The sequence below is a fragment of the Hetaerina americana genome, unplaced genomic scaffold, assembly GCF_022747635.1.
Source record: "Hetaerina americana unplaced genomic scaffold, ioHetAmer1.1.p SCAF_46, whole genome shotgun sequence".
Classification (NCBI taxonomy): Eukaryota; Metazoa; Arthropoda; class Insecta; order Odonata; family Calopterygidae; genus Hetaerina; species Hetaerina americana.
In genome coordinates this window covers 3,645,887-3,670,949 of record NW_027287052.1, presented here as the reverse complement: position 1 = coordinate 3,670,949, position 25,063 = coordinate 3,645,887, and the positions used below count along the sequence as shown (strand labels likewise).

Sequence of the window (25,063 nt, the reverse complement as noted above, 5' to 3'; positions counted from 1 at the left end):
TGCCAAAAATAAATTCCAGATAGTCTTCGTAGATTGAACAGATCACGATGTCATCTTAGCTCTCAATATATGCACATGCCCAAGTCAAGGTTACCGTCACATCTCTATGTTTTGAAACACTCCTCGGATGGCGGGTCGAGAGTTTTCTGAACGGCTTAAAAGTGGACTATTGAGGGATACTGCATAGTCTCTACTTTCTAAATGGGAGTCAAAACCTCTACTTTTGATATGATAAAGCCACGAAAAAACTCGATTAATTGCAAGGTAATTTCATCACCAAATGTGACATTGACAAGCACCTTCAACTATTTTAGTAATAATGATTGGTGTCCTTTACAACCGCCTGGACAAATCTTTTGGACGCCTTCAAAATTTTGGTGAAGACATGTGATCGTTGAGCGTGCAGTGAAAATGAACAGAAGAAGGGAACCCCGCTCGCGTCGAGAGTGAATCGCTTTAAAGGGAGGAGAACGTAGGTCGTTAGGGAGGGTCCCTTTATACGCACCCTTTCCCCTGGCGCCCTTTGTTGAGATGTGAGAACCCAGTTGCCGGTTTTCCATCTTTGATACTTTTTATTCCTTTTCCGATTCCGTTCTTGATCATCCACCCAGCCGTTTCCTCCAGCGTACCAAAGACTCACCCGCGAAGAGACCCGGATGAATGTTGCAGTTGCAGGTGGTTTGGTAGCCGGCCAACGGAGCAACCGCCCCTTCCTATAGTGGTGATGGGGAAGCACTTGTCTGCCGGTAACAATCATATCTCAGCGGCGCCGGCTCCTCCACAGACGCCACCGTAAGGCACACCCCTCGTCTATTTTTTGCTACTCGTATTTCCCTTGTTCGCTAGGACACCGGAGCACTTCAGAAAAGAGCTTAGCCTTCGTGTTTTACATTTAATCTGAGCTTAAACCTTATGGCCCTCACTGATTTAAAAAATATCTTAACGTCAATTTTTTTCATATTTAAAATCACATAATATAACGTCACGTGCGTATCTATCTCATCCTAAACCCTCGCAAGTCTGGAAAATACTTGAGCGTTCAAGCATTTTTTAATAACTTCGAACTATTAACCTTTCAATTTAGATTGATAAATTCATCACAATTCTATAGTCTTCTCTTTTTAGCAACCTTAGCAGTCCTAAAACTACGTAAATAATGGACATAAGTTTATATTTCCTCTCGAGAAAGAGGAAATTCAATCGGTCCTTAAACTCAGCTTCAGTATAAATTTTCGTCCCAGGAAGAGGCCTTCGTAGCTATGGAATGTTTTTGACTTGCATCATTACAGGCCTGTATGTCATGCTCACATCGGCCGAATGATGGACTACACCTGTTGTACCCTCCTTTGCGATTTCATCCGGAAATCCGCGAACCGCCTCGTGTGAGTGCCGGATTTGAGACGCCTCGCTGTTTATACTCGCAGCCTTTTTTGAGGCAATATTTGAAGTAACACTCTGTGTCGGTGGGCGTGACCATATCGAGAGAGTGAAATTGACTGCCGAGCAGATCATTTTAAGGAGTCCTTTTTCCCTCGCGTAACTCGTGGCCATTAGAGTGGGAAACATCGCGGAACGCTATTCTATCTGTCCGAAAATAAAATGTAACCGTTCGATGAAAATGTGATCGTGAATTCCGCTATCCAGGACCTTTCTCGGCTACCCCGCAGCCCTTATTCCGCATCTTTCCTCATTTCCCTTTCCTGGTCTCTCGTCCTTTGCCCTCCCTTTCGGAAACCTCTCCAAGTACCGAGGATTTGACGTCTTCTCTCTCGTCCGCTCACCTCTTCCGCATTTTTCCCGAGTTTCAGTTGGTGGCGGTGAGATAAGGGAAAACCTTACGGGGAGAGCGGTGAAATTGGTAAGGAGAAATGATAGTAAGAAATGCATTTATCTTTGACATTGAATAATGAGTCAAATAATGAGCTCCGATGGCATTCAAGTCTTTTTAAATTAATGAATAAACATTTGCAGACCCATCATCGTCATTAGTATTTCAATCCTAAGATTTGTTTACTGTAGTCCTCGATTCTTCCCTGTTTATTGTTAATTCCCTCACCTCCTGATAGGTTCCCTGTTTTACGTCTTTATTAATATGCCCTATATACTTGTCTCTTGGTCTTCCTCGTGGATTCTTCCCTTCAATTGTTCCTTCTATCATATTCCTAATCAATCCATTGTGCCTCAATGTGTGTCCAATCCATCAAGCTCTTATTTGCCGTAGAACTCTCCACATGGTTATTTCCTCTTCTGCTCTTCTATACACTTCATCGGTCCTCACTCTATCTGTCCATTTAATCTTCAGCATTCTCCTCCAGCACCATGTTTCAAGAGCTTCTATACTTCGTTGGTCCACTTTCCCAATATTCCATGTCTCCGATCCGTAGAGTGCCATGCTCCACACGAACGTTTTGACGAATTGCTTCCTTGTTTGCAATCTTATGTTCATTGAACTTAGTATTTGACTCTTCTCAATGAACGCCTTCGTTGCTTGAGCTATTCTTTGCTTGATCTTTGCTTGATCTTGCTCGGTCGAGCTTCTTTTACATCCCATGATATACTGCTGCCCAAGTAGATGAAGGATTCCACTTGCTCTAGTTTCACTCTTCCACGCACAAGGATTTTCGTTTTCTTCTTGTTGATACTCATATTATATTCCCGAAGTACTTGGTCCATAGTATTCAGTTTATGCCGACCCATACATCACTTATTTATTATTACAATACTCAACATTACAGTGAGATCATCAACGTCATGTTCACCAAAAGAAAATAACAACCAACAAAGTTAATTTTAAATGGTGTTTTTCTGTTTCTTTTTGAATTTAGATAAATTGTTGACATATTTGCATCTTAATATAAACTTCCACAAGAGGTAACGCAAATTACCTGTAGTAGGTATGTAGTTATGCGACATCGTGGGATTTTTAGCTCACACATACTCTTAGTGGAATGATTATAAGAATTTAAACTGTACATATCAATAGAAGTTTGTTATTAATTATGTTGTTTTAAAACTTTTATGAATACAATGTCGTCTTTTTAATTTTTATCCATGCAGTTTCATGATAAAATGTCGTCATGTGGTAGTCATAGGGATTATGTACGTATTACATGCATGACTTTTGTTTTTAGATGGTGCTTCTATTCCAGTTCCTGTGTTTGGTCGAAATAATACCCCACAATTTCCAATATAAAGGTATCGTACTTTTTTAACTGCATTCTTGAGACTATTCGTTGTCTGGAAATACCCCTGATGCAATAAAAACCAATCAATTATTACATTGCCGAGGAAAATTTGAAGAAGATGTAAGGAGTGATTTTTGCCTTTCCTTTGGTTATCAATACCATAACTTCACGTCGCATTCGTGAGGATAACTCGTCGCAAAAGGGCCTTCGAGTTAAAAGAAATAAAATTTCAAAACGTCTTGCAAATCAATTGCTCGTACGTTACTGCACCAAGTGGCTCAATAATTGAAGAGTTTTCGCTCGTAATTTTGTTCCCTTCATTATTGCGAAAACGAGGTTAGCCCCAGTCTCCTTTAACGATAATCTCTTTAGAAATTCTCAAGATGGATCTCTTTAAAAGGCATTTGAAATTTCTATTTTTTGCAATGGCAGCACTCGACGTTCCTTAACGTCAGCGAGAACTTTTTTTCTGGCGCAAATCATTTAAGGAAAAGGAATAAACTTCAAGATTGATTCAATTCTCCATTTTACGGAATAAACTGATCATTAGTAGATTAACTTCTTTCCATGTGATTTCGCTGATGAGTTTGGGGACGAGGTCGTTAATTTTATATTCGTGTAGGTAAATAAATTTTTATTTGAGGCTATAAAATCCCTTAACTCTTCTGATTCTTCCATTTATTTCGCTCGCTTTCCCTTCTACGCCGTTGTCATTCTCCATTGCAATAAATGTGTACTTCATCGTTTCTTTTAAATATGTGATTTCTCCGCAGTGGCATGAGGTTGGGAGATAAAATCTGCCAAATTAATGTTAGTAGAAGAAATACAATTCATTTAATGAATTTCGTGATAATTTCATAGAAATAAATAAATTACAATTTAGTTTTAAAAGGGTAATTTATTAAAGCGATATTATGTATCGCATAAAAAATATTGATTGACCCACTCGAAATATAATTTAATTTCATTTACTATACTGCCGTGCAAAACGTTCGCCTCTTTTGTTAATCGAGTCCCAGACCATTTATTGTAAGTTAACGCTCAATAAATAAATAAGAGTTACGTAGCATTTAAATAGAATGGGTAATGAGATTATTATTAGGTAGTCTACCGTTTAAGGCAGGTTTAAATGGGCACAGATTGAACAAAGATGCATATAAGAATATTCTATTAACAATTTAATGTTCAGGAATTTGTTATACATGAGCATTCTATGGGTAAAAACAAAATGGCATCATTTAAGGCTGGATTTAAAAAAAATCATTCGGAAGGGCCATAGAGAATACCCTAAGAGCTAGTTCCTTGTCGTAGGATCTTTTTCATGGAGAGCATTATTTCCATGCAACAATTTCATTGTCTAACAATCATTCGTCTTGACCGGGATTCGAATCCAGATCCCTCGATGTCTGGCCGAGTACTTTAGCCAGTTAAGCTATCGGGGCCTTTAAAACTCTGAAATTTAAGGGGACTTTTAAAATAACAAGATGTTGTGACGAAATACCGTACATACAATGTCACAGGCATTCGTAGTCGTGCGCGACGCGCCACAGTCCACGAGATTAAAGCCAACTATAAACACTTAGGCTGTTTCTACCTGTGACAAATTCCAAAAAAAATTGCGGGACATGCCGAAACAGTAACTTTTAGCGGAGTCATCTGCTAATATGCATTTCAATGCAACAATTTCAGAGTGCAAGAGTCATTCACCTTGACCGGGATTCGAACCCGGATCCCTCTATGTCTGAGGTATTTATTTTGCAATCTTTTCTTTGAATCCAAGATTTCCCAGACGATTTTCCACACTAATTAAGGTTCTCTTTTCGTAAGACGGCAAATCGTCTTCTACGGAGCTTTTCCTTCCCGATGAATCTATACTATGTCGCCTCATGTCAATTTCCAATTATTATCTTGCCATCGAAAGGTAATAATTATCCCATTTATGCTATTTCTACATGGAAAATGGAGGTCATATGATTTCCGACTTTGGGATCGCGTATCAGACAAAAATTAACACTTACAGGGTTCGTCCGGAATATAAGTGTACTGACTACTGATTTTTTCCCGCCGCTCCAGGCGCGCCCAGCACCGCTCTGATGGACTGCGATTGGAGGGGGGTATGTTGGCAAGCGACGCTGAAAAAGGCAGTCGGCTCTGAGCTGTGGTGTAGTGAGGAGCTTTGTTAACGCGAACCTCCACGCTCGACCCACGTCACGGAACGCGATGCCGAAGTTTTTGGAGCAGCGTTATTCCATCAAATTTACGGTAAAGCTTGGGAAATCGTCTACCGAAACTGTCGGTATGATTAACCAGGCTTACGGGGAGTCAGCCATGTCCAGAAACATGATCTTTCGGTGGCACAAGATGTTCGTGGAGGGCAGAGAAGAGGTCGACGACGAACCACGGCCTGGACGCCCATCAACGACACTCACCGACGAAAATGTGCGAAAAGTTCGCGATGTACTGAACTCTGATCGTCGACTTAGTGTTCGGATGATAGCAGAGCAGTTTAATGTGTCAAAAACAATAGGGCGTCCGGCCAGCGATCAAAAACATCTGGCGGCTGCATCACAACAATGCGCCGTCTCACACCGCGCTTGTCGTGTCGGACTTCTTGGCCAAGCACGGCGTGGCAACGCTGCCGCACCCGCCCTACAGCCCGGACTTGGCACCACCAGACTTCTTTCTGTTCCCGAAGATAAAGAGGAGTTTGAAAGGAACGCGATACGGGACTTTGGACGCCGTCAAAGAGGCCGTGACGACGTGTCTTCGAGAGGTTCCCGATGATGCCTTCGCGGGAGCGTTCCAGGAATGGGAACGCCGCTGGAACAAGTGTATCGACTCACAAGGGTCCTATTTTGAGGAATATTAGCTTAAGATATGTAAAAGTGTAATAAATTTTTTTTCCTGAGCTCAGTACACTTATTTTCCGGACGAACCCTGTATCCTTTTGAATAACAAAGATTAGACAAAATATCTGGAAAGACTTTTTTTAATCTTAAAGCCGTTTTTATGGCGTAAAACATTAACGCCGTTGATTTATAAATTTAATCAGCTAATGTAGTCGCGGAAGCTTCGGTTTCAATTTCAAATATACGGATAGGCTGGATATAACAATCGATTTTGTTAAAAATAATTTTGAATTTACCTTGCTTATAGATGTGGGTTATATTTATAATATTTTTTTGTGGTGTATTCATTTAATATATAAATCTTTTCCAAATATCTTATATAATTTTAAATCTTATAAGAAGCATTTCTATTATCCTGTTGTTCAAATTTTAACCCACTTTTATTCAAGTTCCAAAAGAATTTCCTGATATCTGCGATATAATTACGAGTTTATCATCTTCGTGGCAACACTATGGGCATTGTTGAAAATTGGGACCTGAAACACACTAGTTATAAATTAAAGAGAGATTCAGTAGTAAATAGTAACTTTCTTAAATCTATATTCAGTCAGTATCGAATTGGTACATCAATTATCTTGGTGAACTGATATAATCTGCTATTAACAAGTAAACAAAGTATAATAAGGCAGACAAATACTTTCCGTGGTAGCAAAGAGCTAGAGAAAACCTAAGGTATTTATTCAGTGTAAATACTCTAAAAGGTCAATTACCTTGGAAAATCAACTAAAAAGGGAAATGTATCCATGGAAACCGGAAAAAACTCTTGTAACATAGCTAAAAATGCAACCAAAATACAAAATATCGGAGGAATTCAATAAATAAAAGCAAAAGTAGATGGCAAGGAAGAGTACACGAGGTTATCATGAATGACGACGTGGGAGATATTTTTATACATTCGTCAGAAAACTTATGCGGATGAAAATATGTGACAGAAATAGTTTCTATATATTATGGGTATAGGATTAATATTATTATGCAGTACAGTTTTCACGTGTGATACTCTAAGGCCTATTTAAATAGCACAATAGTGTTGCCATGGGATACTTTTATCCCGCAATTATTTTCCGCTGCAACAGAAAACTTTATCAGAGACGACGTTTGGTAATTTTTCAAATAATGGCGGTGTATCCATGTAATGAATTCTATTCATGAGCTTGTTTTGTCGGACATGCGTGCGGAATTGGTTTCAATTTTAATTCAAGAAAATATTCCTCCCAACCAGCGAAGAGCTTATGGCGAGTAATTCAAATTCCCAGTGAGGCGACGCCAAAGCGTGCGCCGGGTGAGCGGTGCGTCGTTGAGTGACATGGATTTGATGGCTACGGCATCCTCTATTCTCTTTCATCTCCCTCGGGTTATTTCTCTCTCTAGCCCGCTCACTCCCGTCTCTCATTTCACGCATTTATTCAGTCCCATCCTCTCCTACTGACCAATGTTTTCTCCAATTTCGCCTTCACTCTTGGCACGATGACGCGATTGACTAGCGGAGGAAAGGGATATAACCTACACACTCATATATATATAAATATATATATATATATATATATATATATATATATATATATATATATATATATATATATATATATATATATATATATATATATATATATATATATATATATATATATGCTTTCGTAGACGTAACACGGAAGTGCCGAATAGTACAATACACAGTAACACACAATATAGAAACACAAAAAAGAAGAACACTCACACGTTATTTCTTGATATTTCGACGGAAACAATCCGTCTTCCTCTGAAGATATAGAAGTAATCACTTCTAGTAATTACTTCTATATCTTCAGAGGAAGACGGATTGTTTCCGTCGAAATATCAAGAAATAACGTGTGAGTGTTCTTCTTTTTTTGTGTTTCTATATTGTGTGTTACTGTGTATTGTACTATATATATATATATATATATATATATATATATATATATATATATATATGTGTATATACATATATATGTTTATGTATATAAACGTATATTGGATCATGGATGAGATTACAGAAGAAAATGGAAGAGGGTAAACGCCGAGGCAAAATTAAGTACAAATAGTTAAATAATAACGTGAGACTGGCAATAGATAAAACAAAAGAAGAATGGTGGAAAACGCAGTGCGAGGATATGGAAGTTTGCTGAAGAAGGGTGACATTGGTGCGCTGTACAGCAAAGTTAAATCTTTATCGGGAATTAAGAAAGGAATATTTGTTAACAGAGAGATAAAACTCATGTAAGGTAATAGTTGACCTAGAGAGAATATGTTGGCAAATTGTATAGTAAAGAACTTAGGCCAACAAGCATAGATATATGAAGAGAACATGACGTAGAGGAAGATAGGTTAGATCCAGGCATACTCGACGTTGAGATAGAATGGGCATTTAGAGAGATGAAATCCAATAACTCCGTGGTGATAGATAATATTCTTACGGAACAAGTAAAAGTTTTAGGAATATGTGGGAGGAAGAGACTATATGGACTGATTTGTAGTATCTTTGAAGAAGGAATCCGTCCGGAAATTATTGTGAGATCAGTGTTACTATTCCGAAAAAGGCAAAGATTACATCATTTGAAGGCCACAGAAAAATAAGTTTGATATCCCACGCAGCTAAGGTTGTTCTCAGGGTCATAAACAAAAGGATAGAGAGTAGGGGAAATGAGTACTTAGGAGATGATCAGTTTGGGTTTAGGAATGGGAGAGGTACGCGTGATGCCATTGCAGTAATGAGATTATTAACCGAGAGAAATATAGAGCACAACCAGGAGGTATTTGCCTGTTTCGTAGATTTCAAAAAAGCGTTTGATAGAGTGATTTGGGAAAAACTAATGAGTATTCTGCAGAAAATAGGAATAGATTGGAGGGAAAGGAGGCTAATCCACAACCTGTACATGTCTCAGACTGCTCAGGTACGAGTGGGGAACGGGGAGTCCGGTTGGGCAGTGTTAGGAAGAGGTGTAAGGTAGGATTGCCCATTATCACCGGTGCTGTTCGACGCATATGTGGAGGAAATGATTAAAGAGACATGGGAAGAACTGGAGGTAGGAATGAAAGTGGGCGGGGAATCGTAAAATCAGTTAGGTTCGCTGATGACCAAGCTATAGTTTGTCAGTCAGCCAAGGGGCTGCAAGCATTGCTGAGTGAATTGGAAATTCAGTGCCACAGGTACGGGATGAGATTCAATTTTAATAAAGCAAAGATAATGCGATTTTTCAGAAAGAAAAGGCTAAGCTAAATATTAAAATTGGACGGTAATAACTAGAGCAGGTAGAACAGTTTGATTTGAGAACAAGGACCTTGAGTAAGGATATTAAGGAAAGACTCCTAAAAACCTTAGGAGTCTAGTGTACGGCGCGGAAACGTGGTCAATGAAGCAGGAGGATAGACGCAGACTGGAGGCTTTTGAAATGTGGGTGTGGAGAAGAATGGAGAAGGTGAAACGGACCGAGAAGAAAACAAATGAGGAAGTACTCGGTATTGTGGGCGGAGATAGGGGTTTGTTGGGAGAAATCCTATGGCGGCAGGAAAAGTGGATGAAGGGCGTATTAGGCGGCAGTAGATGTTGAAGACTGTAATTGAGGGGAGAATATTAGGTAAACCAGGAAAACGGAAGGAGCAGGATAGGGATGTTGGACGGGATGAAGGGAGGAAAAAAGTACTCAGAGATAAAGAGGGACCTGATATAGAGTAGGATGCTAATTGCCTGCCTCCATTGGATTTCCACGCAACGGTGTTGATGAAGAAGAATGACTTCAATAGAAAAATCAACAGTCTCCTGAACGATGAGACTTACTCGGAAGAAAAACGGGATCCCACCTCCAGGATCCAAAAAGGGATTAAGCAAATAATTACACAGTCTTCGATCCCTCCAGATGAGAGACGGTGGAACGTCGAATCGGCTCCCAAACCACCTAGATTGTATGGCCTACCTAAGATCCATAAGCCAGGTGTCCCTCTACGACCCATCATGAGTGCCATAGACTCTCCATACCACAAACTCGCCAAATATTTGGCCCAGCAACTCTTACCGTTCTCTGGTAAGTCGTCAACGCACGTGAAGAACTCCGCTCACTTCATTGAGATTATAAAAGAGACCAAAATAAGCAAAGAGGATATTTTAGTGAGTTTTGACGTAGTTTCTCTCTTCACAAGCATCACGATCGGTGAAGCAGTAGAGATTATCAAATCACTCACGAGTGACGGCCTCCCGAAAGACATCCCAAAGAAGGTGGAGTTTTGCCTGAGAAACGCTTACTTCACGTGGAACGGAAAATTCTACAGGCAAACAAATGGCGCTGCAATGGGGTCCCCACTCTCACCGGTGATCACCAATCTTTTCATGGAAGCTTTTGAACGAAAAGCCTTGCAATCCTTCCACAAAAAACCCAAACCCTTTGTGAGATATGTGGACGACACATTTGTGATATGGCCCCACGGAAAAGAAGAACTCCAGAAGTTCCTGCAACACCTCAACGCACAAAATGGTGCTATTAAATTCACCATGGAGATGAAAACGGACAACCGGCTGCCCTTTCTGGATGTCCTGGTCGAGAAAAAAGAAAATGGGTCTTTAGGACACTCCGTTTTTCGGAAAAAGACCCATACGGACCAATATCTCCATGCAGACTCCCATCACCACCCCCAACAAAAAGCCGGAGTAATTAAAACCTTACTCCACCGAGCATGCTCCCTCTCTGACGCTGCCTCAATTGGAAAAGAAAAACAACATCTGCTGCAAACGTTCCAGATGAATGGCTTCCGGCGTGACAACATTCTGAAGATAATGCACAGGGTGGAAGGAAAGAAGGGGATGGCCCTGGAGAGGACCGACCAGACTAGCCCTAAGGAAAAGGCGACGGCACACGCTATCCTGCCGTACGTCGCCGGAACAACGGAAAAAATTGCGAGGGCCCTCCGGAAACACAACGTCTCGGCCAGGTTCAAATGCGTAACCAAAATGGCCAATATCCTCGTCAACGCGAAAGACCGCCTCCCAAAAGACATCTCTGGAGGAATCTACCAAATCAAATGCAGCTGCGGCAACTCCTACATCGGCCAAACATCAAGAGCGCTGAAATGCCGAGTCCAAGAGCACAGAAGGACCGTAAAAAATAGACAGTTCCAGCAGTCAGCGGTGGCTGAACATCATTGGAGTGGACCGACACATAATATTGAGTTTGACAACGCCACTTTATTGAATAAAGAAGGCCGCTACTACCCAAGGATCATCAGAGAGGCAATTGAAATTGCAAAAACGCCCAGAAATTTCAACCGCGAGGACGGCTACCCCCTCGCCAGCGCGTGGAAACGTGTCCTCTAGGATTTCAACGAATCAGAGCACACCTCCAAAAAATAGGCGCCAAACGGAGGGTATATATATTGGACCAAAACCTGCATCGGCACTTCAGTGGACCTGAGGAAGCAAACTGGAACGTTGGCGAAATATTGTCCGGAAAATGGATACACGCGGAAGAAAACCCGAAAGAACCACTTCCTACATCAATAATCTCCGCGGAAGCCTACATGGAAATGAGGAAGTACTTGGTATGGTGGGCGAAGAGAGGGGTTTGTTGGGAGAAATCCTATGGAGGCAGGAAAAGTGGATGAAGGGGGTGTTGACCGGCAGTGGGATGTTGAAGACTGTCATAAAGGGTAGAATGTTGGGCAAAAGAGGAAAGGGAAGGAACAGGATAGGGATGTTGGACGGGATGAAGGGAGGAAGAAAGTACTCAGAACTGAAGAGGGACCTGTTATAGAGTAGGATGATGGATTTTTTGTTTTGTTAGGAGTAATAAAATATTTGTTTGGTTCTTGTGTCCATCCAAAAACCTACCTTAACCGGTAGATTACCTTAAAAAATATGTGTTTGTGTGTGCCTTTATGAGTGAGTACACAGGCATGGACACGCTCGCGAAGCGATAGTTATCTCTTAGGTTACACAGTCGTGGCACACAACAGTAAAATAGTGACCTTGAGCGCGCAAATAGATAGGAATTCACAGGAAGATCAATTAAAAATTTTCCTGGTACGACCATAACTCAAATTGATTGCGTGATACTTCCCCTTCCCTCAAACGCCTCCCCGTCTTGGTGTCCAGCAGCCAAGTCCCACCCAAATAGGATCCAGTCGGACGAAAATAAAATAGGGAGGAAGATTGTTGGAGTACCCCGATTCATCAGGAACGAGGGCATTAGAAAAGTCCTCCATTTAGATCCGGCATTACATCACATCAAAGCAGTTTCCCGCCGTTTCGAATCCTCTTTGGAAAACAAAGGAAGGGAGCTCCAGGGCCCACTCTTACAGTATAACTCACTCACCTTTACAAAACACTATATGTGTTTGTTGCCATAATACTCAACTCTACCCTATTGCTCACAACAATCAGTCCACATCATTTTTATTCTTAGGTTTTCCCTCCTTCTCATTTATATGTCCGTGGAATTAGCGGGACATCTTCAAATATACGTACAAGACCATATGCGGGTCCCCTTCTCTTCTCTGCCCATCCTCGCACCAATTATCCGCTGACACTGCAAATACTTATATCTTCTTCGACCTGCTCTCATTAGAAGGTTTTAAGGGAGGCAACCGGCAGCTAAGGCCATTAGAGATGGAAGGGAAATGATGAAGGGTGGGTGAAACCCGCCGTCGGCATTAGCCTACTCTTGTTGGAAGGCGCAAAGGAGCCCGCAGTTTAACGTCCCATCCGACGGACGGTGTACTCACTCAAAGTGCTCTCCAAAAAGCATCTCAAGTAGGGATCGAGATAACACTGAAAAAGTATTTCTGGTCTCCAGGATTTGAACCCGGGCCCTCTCAGTGGGAAGCCTTAACGTTAGCCACTGAACCATCCCGATCCCCTCGACCTGCTCTGCCTTGGCTACAAAATCCCAAACCAAGATCCTTTGCCACCGGCGCATACAAAAAATTGTTAACCGACCGCATCTCCTGTAACTACTTGAGTGATGAATGAATTACCACTCTTTCCCTCCGCATGACTAACCACCGGTACTCCACCAATAAGATCTGCGATCATGCAAACACTTATAACCGACGGTCTGAATCTCACTTCACGCACACGCAAGGAAAAAATTGTTACCGATAATTTTAATGTTTTAAATCTTGTTTATACTTTCCGCTCTTTCACAGGCAATGGAATGTTGAAGATGGTGGCCTAGCGGTTGAAACGTCAAACGTATATGCGATTATCCTTTCTTTGTGTATTTAACTTTTAAATCAAAGTCAATCAACACTTTTCACTGGTCCTTTCTCAAACATCAGCGTCACTTCCCTCTCTTCTCCCGCAATCCTTGTTTCCCCTAAATTCGAGTACGCAACGCGAATGACAGCTGTCCGGAGGAGAATCGACTCATATATACACATTTGTGCACGGATGTATATTTAACTCGCTTGATCTGATCGTGACGTAGTGGAATGTAAAATAAAATCAGTTGCTTCGTCCGAAATAGAAATGAAAGTGGTCGCCAAAACACGGGAATTGCAGAAGCGAGAGAGAACAGAAGAGAACATTGGAAATATAAATTCCTCGTGGAAATATCGAGAGCGTAACCGAAGGCAAGTACTTTCAAGATTCATGTCAAAACATTTTGGTGAAAAAGGATTTCGTTTATTTTGTGAGCAGGTGTTTGAATTACTGGGGGTTGAGTTGCTTTATCTGACGAGGTACTTATTCAAATGCTGTTATAAGTCAATGGTTGGTTTGTGATTTGAACTACCCTGAAAATGTTTTGGGAAATTTTCAAAATCTCAAGTTTTGTAAATTGGAACGATCAAAACCGATGTATGGAACGCGTATGGTTAGCTCCAACGGCGTAGAGAAAGGATTTACGACGGTATACCCGATTTGATTACTGTGATCTCATTCCTGTTGCAATTTGTCGGACTGTTAGAGAACTGTTGATTTTGTGAATATCCTTTCCAGATACCTTAACCTCGCTCTACCGTGATAAATTTTCTTTTAAAAGAATCTACACAATATTTTCTGCTCAATTATTAAGTCTAAAATAATTTATTCAACAAACTCAGGCGATGAAGGTTCCTGATGGTTCGATGAATTGAAGCGCGTTGTAGGTTACAAATAATTCTGAGAAAAAGTGCAAAGTTTGTTATTCTCATAATCTGGAAGGATTAATACGTTTGTTCACTACTTTATTTCACCGATAAAATATGGAAATTTTCTATTCACTAGTTCAAATTATATTGGAGAGACATTATTAACGCATATAAAATGACAAATTCGTTTAATACGGGTATCCAGTGCTCTAACAGAATACTACATTAATTCATTTTTCTTTTCCTTGGAATAATAGTCAAAGAATCCTAACAAAATTAAAAAGTTAGCAAGCTGAAAGAAGAATTCCTCAAATACAGTCACCGTGGGAACACCTTTCAAAGAGTCCTACGCTGGGCTTTCCTTCCGATCACGATCTTCACCCTTTATCATTGTTTCCCACACAGAGTTCTCGCCTGAGTTGTTTGTGTGTAAACACACAACCTTGGCAATCTTAAGTATATAAAATTATATAAATTTATGTATAATTTAATTCGTCTATTGTCATTGATTGATTTCATCCCCTTTTTCCCTGCGACTGCAAAATAACCCGTTTGACTACTGTGGCTGGTGGTGGTTGACTTGAATAAGGTACAAAAAATGTGAAAGCGGTATAATATATATAACATTATTTAATTAATAATAGTACTATTTTAATATATGATTCTCATATTTATCACGGTAAAGTTCTATAGAAGTTTTTAATGTAATTTCAGGTCAGGCGATAAACACGGGCCGCCCATAGGCTTCCAGCACCTGCCAATGCCTACTGAGGGATGCGTCTAGTAATGTGGATACGGCCTAGAACCTTCCTTAATTAAAAGGTATGCTTGCAATTCTCCAAACAACCTCTCAACAAAGTGCGTTAATATTTCCATCTGTGAACGCAAATACTTCTACTCACGGGTAAAATTTGTAAAGAATTTAACCTCTTAACTGTCTATTCAAGCCATATATTTGCCATACCTCGATCGTGTATTCCCAAGAAATTGATGAGGAGAACCGATCGTCGTTCACGTGTTGAACAGATACACCAATATCCGACAAACTATTATAAGAGTATCGTGGTCTAAAATCCCTAGCCCCTTCACTCATTTTTAATGCAACTGATCAAGATGAGAATTCGTGAAAATGATGCAAATTGACATATGGTAGAACAATAAGTTTGGTTTTATAAAAATATTACTGTTATTCTAATTATTCTGGTGTTTTTATTATATCATCTCTTCTTAGTATTATCAAGGCAGTTTGTGCATTAGGGTTATTACGTCATTGCAAATAATGTCTACGGACTATGGAGGTGATGGATTTTGAAGCGATAACACTAACACATTTTTATATTTAAATTGAGCTGTTTTAACATAATTTTCACTCTCCGTAATGATACGCTTCCAGAAGGGAAATGGTAGTAAAGGGCATATTGCAAAGTTAGGTATTATCCATTCGGAAAAGTTTAGGATCTGAGTTCGGGGTTAATATGATATCATAAATAACATGTTCTCTTCAGTAGCTTCGCGGTTTTCCATGTCATTAATATATTTTTATGGACTTTTAAGACACCGAGAAAAAATTCTCCCCTCAGGTTTCATTGAATAACCATCATTTACTGGGTATGACTCTTAGACTCTACGATCACATAATCCATGACGTGAGTTCTGTTTCTGTCGTTCTGTTGTAAAGGTTTTTTTGAAGAAACTATTGAATTATGTGTGAAGTCACTTCCCTTGCGTCAATTTTACCGCCCATTTCATGTTTATAATACTTAGCAAGACTCAAGAGTCGAAGTTTCAAATCATTTCCGTAGATGTATTATAATCCCTTGCTGCAAAATTTGGCAAAAGCGGACAATAAAAGATTACTGCTAGTGTAAGAAAATCAAAAATGAAATAATTCAGTCACCTCACGTTTTGATGAAAACTCACTAAGAGTCTTTCTAAAAATACATTTTTTTGGAAATGTCTGTCTGGATATAGATGTAGATGTACAATCCTAGTGAAGGGGTTAAACCAAATGTCCTCCAGGGTGAAATATTTGCATTAACGCCATTTGATATTAGGAGAAAAGGGGAACAGTTTTGCAAGTAGTTTGTCCATTATACCTGCAACTACTTTGGAATCTAAATAAAAACTAAAATTTTGTGCGATTGCTACGTAGCCTTTTTTTACGGTCTATTTGAGCGGGAAAATTCTTATACAAAATGGACCGAGTTCAAATATTCCAAAGTACATTTTTCCGCTAAATATTGGCATATTATTTGATAATTTAGGCTATTTCATAATTCTTTCACATCTATTTCAGTAATTGATCGCTGCTAAATATATTTTTCATGAAATTTCTCTTTCAAATTTGCTGGACTATGCATATTTTTGTTATCTTCCTGTCTTATAAGCACTGCTCTTTTCCGCCAATTCAGTATTATGCACTATCGACCTTAGGATTGGTTTTTAAAGCTCCCAAATTTATCATCTTGTCGGTATTTCGACTCGTACACTGTTTTGCTAGGCTTCCAGAACTATTAATCACCAATATGTCGACCCTAGAATTGGTTTGTAACGATCTCAGAGCTATCTTATGATTAGTCATTTCAAATCTTCAGTCTCTCTTACGCTAATGTTTTTCATTGCCTGTTTGATTGTGATCCTTCCTTCGACTTCTCATAGTGTTTTGAGGCTTTTTTACGGCTATTTCCAAAATGATATAGAACAAACGATCGCATCACAGTAGGTGTTAATAATTTATCTCTTTTCTCTCACTTCTTTTTTCACTCCTCAAAGTCATTCCTCATTTTTATCATTCCTCTTTATGGCTCAATTTTCAAATCTTCCCTTCTCTGGACCTGATAATGTACAGATATGTGTATACACATTTTGCATGCTCTTTTTTTTATCCAATTCCCTTTGCCTAGGCCAGTGCTCGTGGATATCCAAACATTTACGGTGTACAGTTCAATGCAGCAAATGCGCTCACTAGGTCGTGCGACTTGATGAATGATGCCCTGGTTATAATATCCCGTATTTTGGAAATCGGAGGGAAACCCTTCATTTACTGCTACGTGATAGTTTTGAGAGCACGTACTCGAGAGAGATACTGTCTCCTAGTCTCGCACTGTGTACTCACCGTTTCATAAGTTTCCGTCACGACTCGTGACCGAGCTTCGGTTCTCCAACTCCCCATTCTGAAAATGCCTAGGCATCCACCATATTTCATGATGCAAATGTCTTTCCGTTTTCATGGGTTCCGGCGGTATCTAAATCCACTCAGAAGGCTCGAGTCGAGAGAATTTATTCCGTGCTAAGCTCGCAAATCAATTCCGCTTGGGATCTGAGGGCGTACGCAAAGTTTGCGGCACTATATAATGGTGCAATCAGGAGGGAAGAGTAAATGAGATTACTCCGCTCGTGTGAGAATCAACAATTCGATGAGGGGTAAGTGTAATTCGGTTTGAAAGCGTTGCGTGAATCAGCAAAGCAAGAAATGATTGAAACCTTTCTCATTTTTGAACGGCGTATCGACATCCTCGTGGGTCACATCGCTAAGGGCTAAACATCAAATAGGCACATTTCCCGGTCCCGCATTTATGTAATATGTAAACTTTGAATTACTACTTTCTTTTCCGATTTTAATTGCTCCAATGAAGTAATTTTCTCCTTGAGGATACATTAAATGGAATAAAAGGGTTGAAGATGCGTGCATGAATTAATGTATGATAAATTAATTTATTTTTGGTTCTCATCATCAAAAAACTAATTTACCTTGTAATTGAAAGAAACCTGCATATCTTCAAACTGTATCTATAAAATATTTCGGAGAAACTGTATAATCATACGTGACGTCACCACATGGGGTTGCTTTCAAACACACTATGATGAAATAGCTAATTAATTAGGTTTTAAATAGCTAATAGAAATTTAAACCGCATGCTATTTTCATTTGCAGGTATATTTTACTAAACAAATTCAACTAATTAGTCGATAATGAAAGAATAATACTGGGTATTTTCCAGAAAAACTGTACTTCGTTGTCTTCTTTAAGAGAATATTGATTTAGTCGCTCATTCGTTTTAGCTGTAAACAGTGGTCTCAGCATTCATGAATCAGTCGCTGCTGGTAAATATATCTCCCGGGAAGCATTTTGAGGTGGACTACGTCGGGAAGCATTTTGAGGTGGACTATCCCATCCCAGGGAGGCCTGCGTGAAGACCTCATGGGGTAGTCAGTCAAATGCGTTTCGGCTATTTTTATTAAAAAGTCCAAAAATTTGTTCCTCCAACCTGGACACAATGGCCGGTGAGAACCAGGTAAGCTGAAGTTCTGCAAATGTCGGAGCTCCAATCCATTGAAAGTCTGGTTGCAAGGACGGATCTACGTCGACAGGGGACACAACGGTACGAGGGAGATGGATGGTGGGATGGAGACAGAGTCGGTCTCCGTGTGGCTTTAATGAAGCCGCGTTTGAATTTTGCAGAAACCAGGCGGCGAGAAAGGCAGCGAATCACCAATTGAAGCTTGAGCCTTTTCAAATCACAAATACTGGGCCATTTTCCCATCCGTTTTCACGCAGTGATGCAAATCCGACTTTGCCCCCTCTATTTCTCCCTTGTGGGACACAAGAGTCAAAGATTCAAAATGTGATTTCTACCGTATGTGCATGCGAAATATTCAGCACCATTCTGCCTCTCCTCGTTTCTCTCGATCCATTCGCCGAGTTCCAAATGAAAGTTACCCTTTTCCATCAGATGGCGTCCCCCTAAACCTGGGTTCATTAATAAAAAAATAATTGTACGGTTTGAGAACTTTTATAACAGCTCCTCCGTCCACGCTTGAAATTGATTTTTGTAAAAAAGATTAACTTGGCAACGGCGCCGGAATTAAAATATATCAGCTCTTTCACGACGATTTTTGCTTGTTTAATGAAGGCCATCGATAGCAGGGATGGCAAGATAATGGAGCGATGCAGACAAAGGAGTTTTGAAATCATTACTCGCTGTCGCTTTTGGATATTATCGATAAAGATTGAAAAGGGATCGAAAAGAATACTACCAACTGCAAAATATATTACTTTGGATTGAAATGCGTGATACATAAACCTGTGTGATTTTTAGGCATACAACAATGCCTATTTTCACGACTAAATTTTCCTAAAATCGCACTTTTTCTCTAAAGCAATGAAACATTTCTACCTCGAGGATAATCATTAAATTACAAATCCATAAATCTTATGTTCCCTATATTTCGACCCGTGAAAATGGTTTCTCGCATTAAAATTTCAATTTAATTCTTTATAATTTTGTTTGGCATTTAGTATCATTATTAATAACTAGAGTCAGACAAAACTTATCCTAAATAAATTTTTTGTAGATGTTAGTTTACTATTGGCCCCTTTCTACAAAATAAAAATTTTGTAGAGGGTGACCAGTTTCTTTCACTGTGCCCGGCTATGATTTCTCAGAAATACCTGATACACGAAAAAACACAAAGCTTGGGTGGACCTTAAGGTGCCCAGAGAGGCCTGCCCAGGACTCAAACCCGGGCCGTCAATAGCTCAATGCTCTTCCCCTGGACTTTTGCGACCCATGTTATCAATAAACCATAAACAGAGTAATCAACCCGATGGTCAGTTTAGTAGGTCAAGGTAGAGGTCACCCAGTACCAAGCCCTATACGGCGTGTAAAGTTCACACATATGGGTAGGGGGGCCAGTTCCTTTCCCTGTGTCTGTTATGGTTTCCCAGGAAGATCTGGTACTCGAAAAATCACTTCGCTTAGGTAGAGCTGCAGGTGTCCAGAGTGCCTTGCCTGGAATCGAACCCGGGGCCCTCCGGTCAGTGGTCCAACGCTCTACCTCTGGACTACCGCGACCCACTCTCTCTTACAGATTAAGATTAAGAATATTCATTAAGACATTTATCACATAAATCCTAAAAACGTCAAAACGATATACAGTATGTGAGTGTCCCTTCCTTGTGTTTCTGTGGTTAGATTTCTTAATCCATATTTTTATAAATTTATGGGTATATTTGTGGTTTTATAATTTAAAATACATGTATTACATACATATAGATAAATATTTGTATGTAAATATATATATATATATATGTATATATATGTGTGTGTGTATATATATATATATATATATATATATATATATATATATATATATATATATATGTATATATATATATATATGTATATAATATGTATATATATATATATATATGTATATATATATATATATACATATATGCTTGTACCACCAAAAATTCGAAAAGGTGAGAGTTTCTTTTCTTTCTGGTGTGTTTCTGTGTTTTTGTTCAGTAATGCTAACTTCATGTACATTATTATTCTCATCCTTTATTATATGCATATATATATATATACATATACATATATATATATATATATATGCATATAATATGTATATATATATATATATATATATATATATGTATATGTATATATATATATGTATATGTATATATATATATATGTATATGTATATATATATATGCATATAATAAAGGATGAGAATAATAATGTACATGAAGTTAGCATTACTGAACAAAAACACAGAAACACACCAGAAAGAAAAGAAACTCTCACCTTTTCGAATTTTTGGTGGTACAAGCCAGCTTTCTCAAGGAAGATAAAGAAGAAACTGAGGAAAAGATTACAATAGAACGAGCTTGAAACCCTGGATTGAAGTGAAAGCTGGGAAAAGATTTGCAAGGGGGGAAGGGGGATTTTTAGACCTCCCTTTTCTAATCTGTTCTCTTATGAAATCGTAGCCAGTCTTCAATATCTTTTCCCGTGAAAGTAATGATAGGGTTCAGTATATGTAGCTTTGAAGTTTCGACGGCGTGGCCTTCTTAATCAGAATGCCGCTCTCGGGGGAAGAGCGGAGAGGAAGTTTGGGAGGGAGGTTAGTGGAGGAGAGGCAAGGGACGAATAGGACACGGACAAGGGGTGGGAGGGGATATGTACGCGGCTATTGGATGGAGTCAGTGGGCTTGATTCACCCGGGGAGGTTTAAATGAATGGAGCACACAGATATCTGGCGCCATCTTGCGGGTTATCACCTCTATGCTACTTCCACATGCCAAATATATTAGTCCCCTTGTAATTTTTATCGCCGCAGCATTTCCTTTCCTCCCGAATTCTCCGCGGACCAGAGTAATTGGAGAAAGTTGGAATTGGTTTTTATGACAAAGCAGATAAAAACCATGATGAATTAGCAATAAAACCGTGCTTGCAACGCCGAAACATAGAAGAGCTCACGTTATTAATTGCCAAACGTTTGGCCAGCAATGTTTTCTCATGTTTGCATTCATCAAACCTTTGGGGAATACGAGGTAAATGATTAGGGAATACGAGGTAAATGATTAGGGAATACGTGGTAAATGATTAGGGAATACGTGGTAAATGATTAGGGAATACGTGGTAAATGATTAGGGAATACGAGGTAAATGATTAGGGAATACGTGGTAAATGATTAGGGAATACGAGGTAAATGATTAGGGAATACGAGGTAAATGATTAGGGAATACGAGGTAAATGATTAGGGAATACGTGGTAAATGATTAGGGAATACGAGGTAAATGATTAGGGAATACGTGGTAAATGATTAGGGAATACGAGGTAAATGATTAGGGAATACGAGGTAAATGATTAGGGAATACGTGGTAAATGATTGGAAACCGATCGATTCATTTTCATGCCTCATTAGTTCCTGCCAAAGGAGCCAATTCAAGCGCCGTACGAAAGTGCACCGACGTCGATATGCGCCAGGGAAATTGGCAGAGCAGAATTGTGCTCGGCATTTCAAGACCCTCGCGATGGCGGAGTATTTTTTTCCGCAACCCACTCTGTGGAGATGGGAATAATGAAAAAATAATTACTTGTCCCGCGAACGCCATCCCTCACTCTCCCCCGGTAGCGAGTTGACGCCCCCCATCCGCTCGAATCTTTCCTTCCTAACCCAACCCCCCTCCACCTCATTCACCTCTAAACCTGCCCACATATTTTAGCATCACTCCGACGCGAGAATGAATCCGCAATTTTTGGCGGCATTTCTCTCTCTCTCTCCCTCTTTCTCCCGTCCTACGAAAAAAGCATCTGAAAAGGTCCTAACCAGTGAAGCATCATTAAATTGTGGCGGAGAAAGTGTCCGTCGCCATCAATAATAAGGACTTTTCAGGGTTTGACTTTATTGAAATTCTAGGATCGAGGGGGCAGAAACCGTCGGGCGAGCAGTGGGGAGGTTGCGTGGGCGTGGTTCTCTAAGGATCCTAAACCACTTCTGTCAGCCGCCGTTCCTTTTATTCCCGTCTCTACCTCCCGCTTCCTTAAATCCAAGTCTCCCCACCAAAGAAGTTATGAGAAACTTCCCCAGTAGGAATCATTTATAGATCCCGCATTTATTTGCTCCAAGGTTGGTAAATATGTAGATGTGAATATGGATATTTGCGGGCTCAAAGGAGTGCTCCCTCCGATAGGAGTCGACCCGTGAGCGGGAAGCAGAAGAGCAAAGAGCTGCGTTTCTCTAGTGCACCAAATAAGATAGAGAAGTGTCCTCGGGGTTTAAACGTTAAACATTTACCTAAAGGCATCTTAGTCAACCGTTTGGAATGCAAAGAAGGGACGGTTTGGAGTACGATATTATAAAATAATAGGAAGAGAAAAGGAAATATGTGTGTAAGTAAAAAAAAATTTCCTAAAAAATAAGCCGCCAATATAAATCCAGAATGTCGGGCGAGGAAATTGTCTCAAAGCAGACCAGCTGAAGCCAAAGAGTATGTGGTAATGGGGATATTGCAGCATTATAAGGACTTAAAGAGTCCAATTTACTTCAAGAAAATCTTTAATTTATTATCCAAGGGTTAAAGAGAAAAACTATTTTTTGAGTCCATTGAAGACCGAAATTGGCTAAAATTAAATTTATATTTCTTGAGTCAATGGATATGACTACCATTAATACGTCTGTTTCTAAATATTGAGAAATAACTAGGATTCAGAGTGGGAAAAAATCATAAAGCTACAAATGACTCATATCAATTCCATTTTTTTTAACTTGTCCCATGGGGTTAAATCGGTTGAAGCAAAGCAAAATCCGTGGATCAACAAAATGTTATTTTTTGGCGGAGAGAACAGTGCCATATTATCGTCTTTAAAGTTCATATTAAAGTTGCATTCCCACGGCTGGACCCTGGTCAACGCTAAAGGTACAGGATTCTATAGAAGTAGTAGATATACCTGGTAAAAGGGGGATAGTTAAAGGAATTGGTCTCCCTACGTTGCATGCATTATTTTCACTCGGCGTCTGAAGCTTAGTACCGGATGAGCCTGTCAAAACGAACATTTGGTTTGATTTGATGTCGTTTAATGCATCTACATCTACATAATACCACGCAAGCCGCCGCAAGGGCGTGTGGTGGGGGGTGTTAGGTCACCAACCGTAAAAAGGAAAAATTCCACATGCAAAACAACAGCGTGGAAAATTACACCCACAGCAGCGCAAACACTCATGTAACAATCCCTTCATCCAACACTCATGCAAATACATATGCCGGAAACCAACAAACAACTGCACACCAGGATGCAGAACTGAAGCCATCCTACAACACGCCAGCCAGGACACAACAAGCAAGAAATTGAAACATCACTACCACATGAAAATGCACCACGAAACACTCTACCCCCAAAGAGTCTCTAAATGGCAGGGAATGCGACCCAACGTTGCAGGTAGCAGGAATTTGCCCCCGCGGAGAGGGACGAGGGATTGAAAGGGAAACTGAAAAACAGATGAACAGAACACGAATGAGGTCATTCGGAAAGAATGGGTTATTATAAGAAAACACATAAGGTTAGTGGAAGAGCATGCATTTAAGTAGAACTAATTATTTTTTAGACGCTGAGGGTGGCAAGTGGAATTTTTGCTATCTATAACCCTGCAGTTGGTATCCCGTATTGTCCGTGGGAAGAAAGAGTCCTTGAGTCGGCTAGTTCTGGCATCTATTTCCCGAATTTTATATGCATGATCCAAGTGACCAAGGTATGTAGGAGTACGAATAATTTGCGAGACCTCGGTGCTGAAACATGCGGAACTGAATTTATTTAATAATTTCAATCTTGCATTGAATCGTCTCTCTTCCAATGATTCCCACCCCAAATCCATGAGCATTTCGGTGACGCTTTGCGTTTTATCGGAAGAATTTTTTACAAAATGGGCTGCCCGGCGTTGAACCTTCTCAATTTCCGGAATGAGGCCTTTTTCACTCGGATCCCACACGCTGCATGCGTATTCTAAATGAGGCCTTAAAAGAGCGTAGCAACAACGTTCCTTGACCTTCGAGTCACTTTTGCCGACAACGCGTCTAATATATCCCAATTTTTGATATGCTTGACCGCAGACTTTAAGTATGTGAGTCCCCCAAGTTAAGTATTTTGTGAATGTAACACCTAGGTATTTTACCGTATCAACTACTGCTAGGTCACCTCCAGCTAATTTGTAAGCAAATCCCGTTGATCTTTTAAGAAATTTACCACTGAACATTTATTATAATTTAGTGTCAATCCCCAGTTAGAACACCATTTAGTAATGCAATCAAAATCCTGCGCTAGAATAAAACGATCCTCATCCCCAGATATCTCCCGATAGATCACCGTGTCATCCGCGAACATCCTAATTTTACTTTTCACTTCCCGGTTCAAATCTTTAACAAAAATCAAGAAAAGCAACAATGTAATACAAGAAACACAGTAATACATATCTTCGTATTACGATACGTTTTGTTTCTTTACCTTCCTCTGCCATTTCTCTTAATTACGTACACTGTTATAAGAGAATGCATCTGTTATCTTCACTCGTGCCTATCTTCGTCTTTGGCTTCTCCTTGTCCAT

At 39.8% G+C, this 25,063-nt stretch overlaps 1 long non-coding RNA gene across 1 annotated transcript in view; it reads left to right on the top strand.

Moving 5' to 3' along the window:
• The window catches only part of LOC139693325 (uncharacterized), a 512,487-nt gene that overhangs the window by 371,321 nt on the left and 116,103 nt on the right, over positions 1 to 25,063 (top strand). The window contains exon 5 of the long non-coding RNA XR_011702038.1: positions 14,885 to 14,992. This is a non-coding gene — a long non-coding RNA (uncharacterized lncRNA). The remainder of the gene's footprint in view (positions 1 to 14,884; positions 14,993 to 25,063) is intronic.